Source organism: Urocitellus parryii, chromosome 4 (assembly GCF_045843805.1).
Source record: "Urocitellus parryii isolate mUroPar1 chromosome 4, mUroPar1.hap1, whole genome shotgun sequence".
Taxonomy (NCBI): domain Eukaryota; kingdom Metazoa; phylum Chordata; class Mammalia; order Rodentia; family Sciuridae; genus Urocitellus; species Urocitellus parryii.
In genome coordinates this window covers 56,922,320-56,934,258 of record NC_135534.1, presented here as the reverse complement: position 1 = coordinate 56,934,258, position 11,939 = coordinate 56,922,320, and the positions used below count along the sequence as shown (strand labels likewise).

Here is an 11,939-nt window from a genome sequence, read left to right as displayed (position 1 = left end):
CAATAGTAGAATCACTTTCATAATACTTCCAACATACCTTCATTAAAGCTTTGTTTACACAGCATTAGAATGAGTTTCATTCCCACTCACCTGCCCTCTGGTTAAAAAAAAAAAAGATTGCATTCGCCAACTGATATTTTTCCTGTTCTTAAAGTTACAAATGGGCAATCTCCAAAAGAAATGTAGAACACGAGGACCTGTAGTTATACTGTGTTGTCAATAAGTAACATCGAGGTGGAACAAGGGTGGTTGTGAGTTCAGTGCTGGCCAGTGCAGAGCACACGGACCCGGCGGTTCCAGGACCCAGGGGCGTGCTTCCTCTGGACCGAACGCTGGCTGGTGCTTGGCAACTGGAGCAGCTCCCCTACCCGCACCCCGGAGTTCTCCAGGCAAAGCTGCAAAATGCTCAGAGGCCCACTGAGAGCACCTGCTGTGGTGCCCAGGGTCCACTCTTTCCAGTTCAGCATCCAGGCCTCCTGGCCAGCGTAGGTGCCCTGGGCATGGCCTTTGGTCTGCTTGTGCTCGGAATGGGTGGGAGGGACTTCGTGGAAGAAGGCGCTGGTGTGCTCAGAAGCACAGGGGCGTGTGTGCAGTTCCTGTGGACCTGGGCCCTGTTGCTCCACCGTGACTTGGGGCTGGACCTCCCTGGGAGGCCACAGCATCCTAGTCCAGGCGGGGAGTCGTCCGCAGGCCAGTGTACCTGCAGGGCAGCCTCATTTTTGCAGAGTGAGCTGTGTGCACGTGACAGTCTTCCTAGCCAGGCCACAGCCCCTCACGGGAGCCTCAGAAGGGGGCAGGGTGCGCAGGATGAGAGAGCAGTGTGTGGTGTGTGCACACGCACGTGTGAGCTCACACATAGGCCTGGGACGGGAGAGAATGCGCATCGCCAGTCGGCTGGCAGGAGCTGACGTGCTGTGTGCAGACGGCGTGTGCATGACCGGTCATACTCACAGGTGATGATTCCTTCCTTCACATGGCAGGAGATTTTCAAAGCTACGAAAAATGCTCACTGCTGGCGTTCCTGCTTTAAAGTTACTGTGGCGGAAAACCGAGCCCAAGCGCAGGGCCCCTTCGTGGGTCTCCTCCTCCGTTTCAGCCTGTGCCTGTTTCCATCACTAGACACATCCCTTTAGTAACCTTCCGGGAGTAAGACGACACTGCGAGGGCCTCACACCCAGACCCGAGGCTCCACCCAGGCAGAACAGGGTCGAGCGACCAAACCCTCAAGCAGGAATCTCCTATTTTTAAGGCTGAGGATGGAAATTAACAACAAAACAAAACAGAAAGCAGATGACATTGCAGAGAACCGTGAGGACAAAGCAGAGCAATCATCGTGACCTTCACATGCCCCCGAACTCACTGCTGCCCCAGAAACACCAGGAAACAGAGACAGGGAGAACCAAATGCGATCCGGAGATTCACATCATCAGAAATTGAAACATACAGTGGAATTCTCACCAGAACAGAAACGTAAAGTGGCCACGATTCCATAAACTTAGGCATTAAAGCTCTAAAAACATACTTTAAAAGTCAGAAATGTTAACAAAGGATAAAAGAGATATAAAGAGCTATGAAAATAGTTCAGCGCAAAGGCAACTTCAAGATCTCTAAAAAAATACGATACAAACAATTTGTTGATAATTGTTCGGCGAGCCTGTGCCCTGAAGGTGTCACGTCCAGACCCTCCTGGGCTCTTCAGAAGGGCTGCGACGGGCACACACCACTGTCTGCGGGTCAGTGTGGGCCCTAGCCACGCTTGGCTGCCACCCGGGTGACATGGAAGTGACTGGGGCCAGAGCAGGCCAGCGGCAAGGGGCTGGGGGGCACAACGTCCTCTGTCCTCAGCCGGGGAGGCCACCCCTCTTTGGTACAGTGTCCTGCTCTGACCTACCCATGGTGGGGCCACTGCTGTGAGACTAAGGGTTGAGCAGGTGAGACCTCGCACTGCCTGGGAACTGGCACTCCCCAGACCTCTGCTCTCGAGCAGCTGGGGAACAGCATGTCCCTGTCACGGGCCACTGCACGGAGGGCACTGGCCTTCCTCCCTCAGGCTGAGGCTCCAGCCTCCAAGTGTCTCCTCTAAGACAGGTCCACCAAGGCCATCAGGTAGTCTCCCAGAAACAGACCACAGCCCAGGTGGCAGGAGCTCCGTAACACAGAGCCCCCATCGCCTGTCCCCTCCAACACACACCTTGGCCAGGATCCCAGTCAGGAGGGCTGTGGAGGACAGCAGGAGCCACCTGGGGAGGCGCGGAGGGGCTGCTAAGCAGCGTGCCCGCTGGGACTGACTGGCCAGGATAGGCTTCGGAGGACCACACCTTGGTGCGACGGCGGGGTGGGTGTCTGACCGCCAGCCAGATCTCTCCCTGCCCTGCCCCGGACCACCACCTTTCCCCAGCACCCCCGAACCCCCTTCCAGGAAGGCGAACTGGACACTCCCACGTGGATGTGTGGCAGCCAGGGGTGCACACCACGCAGGCTCACGCCATGACAACGTCCTCCTCCAAGGGCAGCTGGTGACAGGAAAGGGGACACGGAATCCCTGCCAAGCTCCCTCCTCAGGAGACTCAGATGTAGTCAGGAGCAACTGCTTCTTAAGGTAGTCGGCAACCGGCCCGGCCAGGCCGCAGGGCCGGGAGGTGGACACGCCCTCGGGGTCAGGCGGGGCGTCCAGCCTGCAGCACCAGGGGGGAAGCGCAGAGGGGCCTAGTGCAGAGGGTGGTGTGTGTGAGCTGGACGCCTGTGGATGGGGGCTGGACGTGGAGGTACAGACTAGAGGACGGCTCTTCAGGTGACAGGACACAGAGATGGTGACGGGGTTGACACAGGCCTGGGCGAAGCCAGCCTGCAGCTGCAGTGCAGAGGAGGGGCCAAGGCGAGGTCTGTGTTCACAGTCCAGCTGGAGTTGGAGGCCATGGGCAGGGGATGAAAGACTGTGGTGTGCTTGTCCTAGAGAGTGGCCTGCGGCCAGGGCTTCACCTCCTTGGGCACCAGGAAAGGTGCACGAGTGCACAGGCACTAGGGAGCACAGCTTGCAGCACTGGGCCTGGGCACTGTCCACCGTGGCACAGGCTCTGAGCGGGGCCCCAGCACCTACGCCTCAGGCTGGATCCACAGCAGTTCCCGGAGAGGCCCCGTGGGGGGCACAACACCCCGCCCCCCCGGCGCACCCCCGCCTGCCTTCCTAGGCAGAAGTCGCCCAGGGCAGCCAACGGCCTGGGGCTCTGTGCACCTGAACTCTGCAGAGAGGCGAGAGGGACGAGTCCGGAACCACCGACTCCTGTGGCTGCGAGCTCTGCCAAGACACAGAACAGGCAGTCAGTTCAGGAAGCCCGGGAGCAGCCCGTGCTGACCTGAGGCCCTGTCCCCACAGAGCTCCAGCCTAGAGGTGAGGGTCCACCCACAGCAGCTGCCACAGAGGCAACGTGTCTGTCCACGTCTAGAACTACAAGCCTCTGTTAGCAGGCCTCTCACCTCCCAGGGAGAACCACGTGGGGGGACGCAGGACACACGGTGGTGCCTCCCAGGCCCATCATGATACGCAGTGGAAGCACAAAGGCCCAGAGACCCTCAAACCTGGAAGTGCTCCCCTCCTACCCCAGAGGAGGACAGGACTCCCCTGTCCAGGCCAGTATCTAGCCCGGGGGACCTGGGACAATGGCTGGCCTCCCCCACTCCCCGGCCCTCAGCCTGTTGTTACCTGATGGAGGTGGCCGTGCTGCTGCATGACCACCCACTGAGGCCCACAGCACAGACTGCATCCACGCAGCCGGCGGGGAGGCCAACGGTACCAGTCTGTCCACACGAGGGACAATGCCCGGGCAAAGCTACCTTTAGGTGGGGGCCACTGGCAAACATGGGGCTCACTGCAAACCCCGAGTCTGAAGTGCTGGACAATGTGGAGTCTTTACAGCCCAAGACTAGCAGATATAGCTGCTGGACAATGGTGGCCAGCTGGGAGCCACCTGGGCTGTGTCCAGTGCGACTGAGCAATGCTCCACTTCTGATGTGGAACAGGATCTGTCCTGACTCGCGCCTGAACTGAGCTGCTTCTACCACTGACCAGGAGCCAGCTCCTGTCTGCAAACGCTGGACATGGACAGTCGACTGCTCGCATGCTGGGTGGGACTGGCCGTGAGAGTGTGTGTGTGTGTGTGTGTGTGTGTATGTGTGTGTGCGCGCGCCCTACCTGGTCAGCTTACTCAGGCATGTGCGCTCACCTGGGTGGAAATGCACAGATGTGTAAAGGGTGTGTTCCTTTGTATTGTGAACCTCTGTTATCAACAATGGCACAGCACAGCAAAACTTTGGAGGAAGAACAGACAGTCTGAGAGTCACAGCACACGGGCCACACCGTTACCTAGCGTGGAGCTAATGACACTGCGGCTGCGGTAAGAAGTCCTTCAGCAGTGGCCTGTCGCTGCTGGGCAGGGCATCCACGGGTGCTCTGTGCTGCATGCTCCTCTGCAAGGCGAGGAAAGACATGACACCGCTGCCTCCGAGGGGGAGGGCTACACCCTCTGGGGGAGGGCTGCGTGTGGCCCTGCGCATCCCGGGCCCTTTGCCAGGGAAAGGCAACGAGTGCACCGTGCAACTCCTTTGGAGCCAGAGGTGGCCCCAGGGCTGCTGCTGGCAGGGTGCGGTGGGCAGAGCAGGACGGGAGACTGCACAGGCCACCACAGTCGGTCTCAAGGTCCTGCTCCTACACAGACAGCTCATGGGTGCTTCCAGAACCCACGCTGCATCTGCCTGCTCCCACAGCGTCCCTGCTGCTTCCTCAGCAGAGAGAGGCACTGCCGAGAACTGCCAGGGGGCCGAGGGCACGCCTCCACCTGTCCCATCCCCTCGGGGTCTTGGCACCTCCCACTCCAGGTCAAGACTTCGCACCCAGTCTTGCTAGATCCTCGGAGACGAGGAAATGGGCGTTCAAGAGTCAAGAACCACAAGGTCTGAAGGCAGGAGTCCAGGCAGAAGAGTGAACAAAGGAAGGACCGCCGCCCCTCACAGGCGAGGGGCGCAGTACGAACCATGGGACGGTGCAGAGGCAGTGCCACACGGGCACGTGCACAGTGCACGTCACTACGCAGGGTGTGCCAGCTGGGTGCTCCACACAGGGACATGGGAGAGGAACCACCTGTCTGAAGGGCCAAGCAGAATGAATGTTGGTTCCTCCAAAGTTTTGCAGGATGGCGTGGTGTCATGGCAACAGAGTGCTCCTCTTTGTGGCCAGGAGCGCATGCGGCAGGGGTTGTGCCAGGTGAGGGTGCCTGGCCAGAGTCTGGCCCTTGCTTGTGCTCTGAAGCAACTCGCTCCTAACCAGCTGCGTGGACAGCTGAGACGGCTGAGTCTGAGTTGGCCTGATCTAGCTAGTTTTGTAATCCCCTCCTATGACTCGCTGTAGTGTTCCTAATAATGTCATCTGAAATGCTGTCAAGTATGTAGAATGTGAGCTGCAATCATGTCATTTGTTTTAACAAAGTGTGACATGACCCAATTAGAAAAACTTCGTTTGCCATTATTTACTTGACTTTAAAAAATGTAGCATCTTCTCAGTTAAAAAAACAGTTGAAAGTGTGCAAAAGATGAACCGTCACTAAGAGGAAAGAGGCCTTTTCCTTGCCGTGGGATCTCCCACCTGAGCCAGGGCAGGGGTGGAGGGGCCCCGGCTGTCCTGATACAGACGCTGCTCGGCCTGCTGACACCTGGCTCTGGAGGCAAAGGCCTTGGCCAGTGCAGCTGACCCAGAAAGCCAGTAAACTGCCTACTGAGAAGGCCAGTGCTCAGGAGAGCACACGAGAGGCTTTCTCTGGAACAATCGGGCCTTTAAAAAAGTGACGTCCAGCATCAGCACGGCTGTGCCCTGGACCCTGGGGGGCCCTGAGCAAACCGCTCCTCCTGCCTTCCTCAGTTTCCCCACAGCTGTGTGGGAGGAGGTCTTCTGTCCATCCCCCAGGGGCCATGCTGAGACAGTCTGAGGAGCGTCTGGGTGGCTGGTGCCGAGTGGCTGTATCTGAGAACAAGCGTGGACCCTGCCACTGACAAGGACCCCAGGCAGGCCAGCGGGTGGTGCTGGGGGAGATACAGCTCACGGTCAGCAAGTCACCGTGCTCCCTAACGTGCAGGCTGGCCTTGACACCAAATTCACCCCTCGTCCTGTGGCCATGATCCCAAGCATGCAAAAGGCAGAGAAGGTCACCTGTTGGTCAGAAACTCAGACCGCTGGAGGTCTGGGAAAGCATAAAGACGGTGGGCTGCTCAACAGAAAGGCACTGGTTCCCAGCCTGCCCGTCCCGCGGTCCGGAGCCCACACGGGGAGAGGTTTGGACAGGGAGTGGTTATGGAGGCAAAGCAGGCAGAGAAGGGAGGGTGAGGGAAGGAGAGACAAGAGAGCGGTGAGTTGGTTACAGCACAAGAGTCCCCTACGCTCGGCCCAGCAGCCAAGCTGCAGGGCCTGCCGACGACGCCTGCGCCTCCTGCCTCACGCCTCCTGTGCCTGGTTCAGGCTGCTTTCAGCTGGGTGGTCCTCAGGGGCCAGGAGGCCACTGCTGGCTGAGGAGGTGGGAAGGCCCTCCAGCAGGCGGCGCCTGCCAACTCTGCCCGTCTAAGTGCGTCCAGCCAAGCACCTCAATGTCCGCCAGCACCTGCAGGCCAGGCGGCATAGCTGGGTACCCAGAGGACTCTGGAGCCTTCTCTCTCGTGGTCAGCCTGCATCTGCTGTTTCCCCTATGCCTGGACATGTGTGTCCACCACACGCTACGTGCGGGGTGTCGTCACGAGCACACGTGCCCCTGCTTGGGACCATCAGGGACATGTGTCTCAGAGCACCACTGCTCGAGACCCGAGCTCGGCTCCCATCCAAGGCAGTGCCTCTGGGAGGACACATGGCCTCAGTGTGGACAGCCACTGTGCTTCTCCTTCCATGAGCAGGAGGGTCCAGGCCCTGTGCTCTGGTGTTGGAGGTGGCTTTGTCTCGGAGATACTGAGGTGACACCATAGCCTGTGTGTGTGAGCTGGACCCCAAGCCCCTCCAGGTCCTGGAGTGGCCCTCCCTACATCCTCACTGATAGGCCACAGACCTACATGGCTCGCAGGATGCCCACCACTGCTGGGCAGAGGCCCCTGTCATGGCTGTTGGCACTGATGTCACCCAGGGCGGCAGGAGGCACAGAGGAGGGAGGCCTGGGCTGGTGGCATTGGTCTCAACGTGTTAAGATAGCAGAGTCCTGGGAAGGTTCACAATCAGGGCCCCTTCAACCCTGGGCTCCGAGGTGGGCAGGGCTGGCCTATTTCCCATCCCAAATAGGGCTGCTGGCACCCTTGGGGGTGGGCATCTGGGCCGTGGAGGGCTGTGGGGGACCGCGGGCCAGGCCGCAGGCGCGTTCCTCTGTTGTGCACCTGCTCTGTGCCATGAGCTCTGCTCCCCCCAAGGAGCTGTCCTGCCCTACCACGGGCACAAGAATCGTTGGGGGTCCGGGGGAGCCTGTCCCAGGGCCCACCTCACAGAGGTGAGAAAATTACAGGGAGGTAACTTGAAAATCTGTATTTTTAATGACCTCCCAAGGGACTGTGACCCAGCTGGCCCCTAACTGAGGGGTCACCTTCTGCCCTCACTGATGGCCGGGGTCCTGGAGAGGCTGCACAGGTACGGGGCTTGGTGCCTCCCACCCTCCCACAGTCCCCGGGCAGAGGCCAGTGCTGAGGTTACTCTGGAGGGGGACAGAGGCTGAGTCCTGAGCTCAGCTTCCTTTCTGAACCCACAATTCTGTGTGTAGGCCAGTTTGGGAGTGTGGAGAAAAGGTAGCCCAACACCCAGCAATCCTTCATACAAGGTCAACATGTTGAGCCAAATCCACCTTAAAAATATAATCTAACCTCTAAAGTAATGATTAAATTCAAATTTCTGTGGATTTACAGAAGATATTTTATCTTTTCTACTAATCTTTGTTCTCTTTCTTCTCTCAGCTGATTGTTTAGGTCAAATCATCAGATTATACATTGATCATCTTGAATTTTTCCTAATTTAAAGTTTGAAATCATGCATCATTATGAAGCTGATTGATCTCTGAACAATCCTGCTACTAACGCTTCCCAATCGTAAAGCTAGGGTGGCGTACCAGCCGGGGTGGGCTCCGTACCTGGGTCCTTTCGGTCCCTGTGGGCCACAGGACTTTCTTGAGGACATTTGGGAGGAGGCTGACGGTGATGAGCAGGATGATGCCCAGCCAGGCGGGCCCACTGGACAGCATGTGCATGAACACGTAGTACATCCTCTGATAACTGAGGAACGGCCAGATGATTCCTCCCCAGAGCAGGGAAAAGACAATGTAGAACAGCAGCGACCCCCAGATGACAAAGTGATTGATCCAAGTGCAGTAGTGTGTGTCCAGAGCCAGCTTCAGCGTGATGGTGAACACCATGACCGTGAACACCAGTGTCCCGAAGGTCCAGTTCCCAAACATCTGTCCACCGCTGGTCACAACTGTGTTTTCAAACATGAAATAAGCACCAAAGAAAAACACCAGCGCATCAAATAGCCCCAGGAAGGTCCAGTAGGTGAACACCCTCCAGCCGAGCAGCGTGTTCTTGGCGATGTCCCTGTACAGCGAAGGGTCTCTCTTGAGCACGTCGATGCCCACGTGCTGCTCCATCAAGCTGTACAGCAGAATCGGGAGGGACGTGAAGCTGATGTTGTAGAGGGTCAGGTACGCGGTGTCGTACAGGGTCTGTTGTGAAAACCCACAGAAGAACTGGTACAGAAACTGGGGGAAAATGAAGCAGACGTTCTTGTAGAAGAAGTACTGCACCAGCTCAGAGATCCTGATGTAGTAGAAATGCCCGTGGACCAGCAGCATCTTCTTCAAGTGCTTGAACTTGGGTATCTCGTAGTCGCTGTTCCGCGCCGCCTGCCGGCCTTCCTTCCCAATGACCCCTATGCCCACGTGGGCCTCCAGGATCATGCTGACGTCATTGGCGCCATCACCGATGGCCAGGGTGATGGGGTGCTCTTTTGAAAATTTGATCAACTTAACAACCTGGGCTTTCTGCAAGGGCACCATCCGGCAGCAGAGCACAGCACTGCAGTTCCGGCAGATCTCCAGGAAGAGCTCTCGGTAGTTGCTGGAACTGCCGTCCTCTCGGGGCTTCATGATTAACGACAGCGCCGCGCCATCAATAATTAAACCGTAGTCCTGCATATCCGCTGAGAGTCCTGAGAAGTTGTCCCTGGTCAGGCTCCCGCTGTAGCGCAGGACGGTTTTGCTCAGCTCGAACAGGACGTCATGCAGACTCTGCTCCTCGATCCGCTTGGTGGTGAGCTCGAGCAGCTGCGTGTTCCTCCGGAAGAGCTTGCAGGCGTAGCAGGTGGCCGCAGCCTTCTCCATCTTGTCCCCGGTGAGCACCCAGACCTTGATGCCCGCCTTCTGCAGCGCCTCGATGGTGTCGGCTGCCTTCTCCCGGAGCCTGTCCTCCACGGCCATGGCACCAAGCAGGATGAGGTCCCTCTTGATCTGCTCGTAGGCCTCTGCGAGCTTCTTCTCCCGGTCCTGGAGGGCCACCTTGGCAGCCTGCAGCAGTCTGCAGGCAGCCTCGTACTCCTCGGGGGCCATGCTCTTGTAGGCCACACACAGTGTGCGGAGTCCCTCCACTGCATTGCGCTCCACCCTGGCTTGGATCTGGTCCACTCTGCCTTCCGTCACCCTGGGAAATATGGAAGAATCCGCTCCTTTGCAAAACATAGATTTCTCCTGTGGCGGCTCTGACGATGACACTCATTCTCCTTCTCACAGAGTCAAAACTCAGAATCTCCAGCAATTCAAACCTCTCGATGTCATCGTTCCTGTTGAGAATCTCCATGTAGTTGTCCTTCAGCCGCAGGTATGTGAAGCCAAGCCTCTGGATGCCTTCCACCAGCGCCATCTCGTCAGGCGAGGACGATATGTACACGCAGGACTTCCCTGAGTCTGGCGACTTCCTGGGGCCGTCCACCTGGTGGTCATCTTTCACCTGCACAGTGTGGCAGAGACAGAGGGCCCGGAAGAAGAGCTCCTCCAGCTCCCTCCCACTGACGCCCGAGGAAGAGTCAATCATGTTGATGCCAGAGGAGTCGGACAGGACCTGCCCGTTGCAGATGACGTGGGGCACGTAGACCTGACCCTCGATGCAGCACTCCTTGAACGCCATGTTGTTCTCTGTGAGTGTGCCCGTCTTGTCCGTGAAGATGTACTCCACCTGACCCAGCTCCTCGTTCAAGTCGGACGTGTTGACCAGAGGCCCCTCTCCTGTTTCCTCGTGGAACATGTCCTCATCCCAGCTGATGAAGTAGGAGCCAAGGAACTTCTGCATCTCCACGGTGACGTACATGGGCACGGGGATGATGTAGTTGAAGAGCACCATGAAGGCCAGGAAGTCCGTGAAGGCCCTAAGGAACAGGTTCCGCTGCCTCTCCGACTCGGTCTTCTGGTTGTACCAGGGCTCGTCCCGGAAGGGCTCGCTCTGCCACACGTACTTGAGCACAGTGTTGACCAGCGCCTTGCTCACCAGGATGCAGAGGTAGACGAGGAGGAACACATTCATTGACTTTTCCACGGCAGATCTCTTCTGGGATTTCGACTGATAGTTCAAGGCCATCTTGGTCTCCATGCCTGTGTAGATGGCCACACCAAAGATCTTCTCGGTGTTCTTGAGCGTGGCTCCTCGGAGAAGCAGGTTTTCTGATCCCAGTGGCCTCACCACAGGGTCGTTCAGATCGCTGTACACATTGATTCGGCCCACGAACTTGTACAGGTCGGGCTGCGGCTGCTCACACTCGATGGTGGCATGCAGGCGATCGACGTCTTCCTCCGTGTGGAAGCCCTTGGTGTCCTGGACCGCCGTAGTGTGTTTTATGGCTTGACTCCCCATCCAAGCTGGCAGTGGTGACGTGGCAGGTCCCATCTCCACTGTTGCTGGAGAGGAAGATCAAGTCACAGGGAAAGGTCTCATCCTCCTTGACCATGACGATGTCCCCAACTCTCAGCTTCCGGCTCTGCTTGCCGACGAGCTTGCGGTGCTGGATGAAGTGCACGGGACACTGGTTCATAGCATTGCCGGCCTTGTGACGGAGCCAGTCCTCGTAGCCCTGTTTGATGGCGGTGACAGTGATGACAAAGAACAGCGGGAGTCCACTTATCACGGGACTGGTGGGTGTATCGATGATCAGCTGTACGAGAAATATGATGAGAAAGTAAAAGTTGGCTATTCTTCTGAATTGTTCAAATAAGTTCTTGAGTATGAAGTTCCAAAACGTGTACTTGGAGGAGACGATCCTGTTGTCAGGGTATCTCTGTGGAATGTAGGCCTCTGCTCCCGGAGGTGGCTCCTTGTGTCCCACGTAGATGGTCCTGCTGTCCACCCAGTTCTCCTCTCCTGCACAGTATCTGTGCACGAGCATCCGCAAGAGGCTGCAGTCCATGGCTCCTCCCGCCGCGCCGCTCGCCGCTGGGCGCCCCCTGCCCGGTCACGGGCTGCTCGCGCAGGGCGGTGCGGGGGGCGGCGGTGGACCCTTCGCGCTCATGCCCGGTCAGGCGGCGGCGGTAGTGGCCGCTCGGAGCCCGCCCGGCGCCTGCTCCGCGGGGCTGGCCGCGCGGCTGGGCGCGGCGAGGAGAGCCTGCGCTCGGGCTAGGCGTGTCTCCTCCTCCTCGCCCCAACATGGAAAATTTTTATTTCATCATCAAATCTAAAGCTTAGTTTTGCTGGATATAAGATTCTTGATTGGCATCCATTTTCTTTCAGAGCTTGGTATATGCTGTTCCATGATCTCCTGGCTTTGAGGGTCTGGGTTGTTAAATCTGCTTTGAGATAGGAATTGGTCTCCCCCTATATATGATCTGATTCCTCTCTCGTGGCTTTTAAAATTCTGTCCTTATTCTGTATGCTAGGAATTTTCATTACAATGTGCCTTG

General features: G+C 57.7%; 1 pseudogene across 1 annotated transcript; it reads right to left on the bottom strand.

The window, feature by feature from the left end:
- Positions 1-3,240: 3,240 nt before the first annotated feature.
- On the bottom strand, positions 3,241-11,449 carry LOC144254426 (phospholipid-transporting ATPase IH-like; annotated as a pseudogene). Its single transcript, XR_013343489.1, has 3 exons — positions 8,136-11,449; positions 6,197-6,281; positions 3,241-3,295 (listed from the first exon to the last, which is right to left on the bottom strand). The product of XR_013343489.1 is annotated as a phospholipid-transporting ATPase IH-like (transcript).
- Positions 11,450-11,939: the final 490 nt, after the last annotated feature.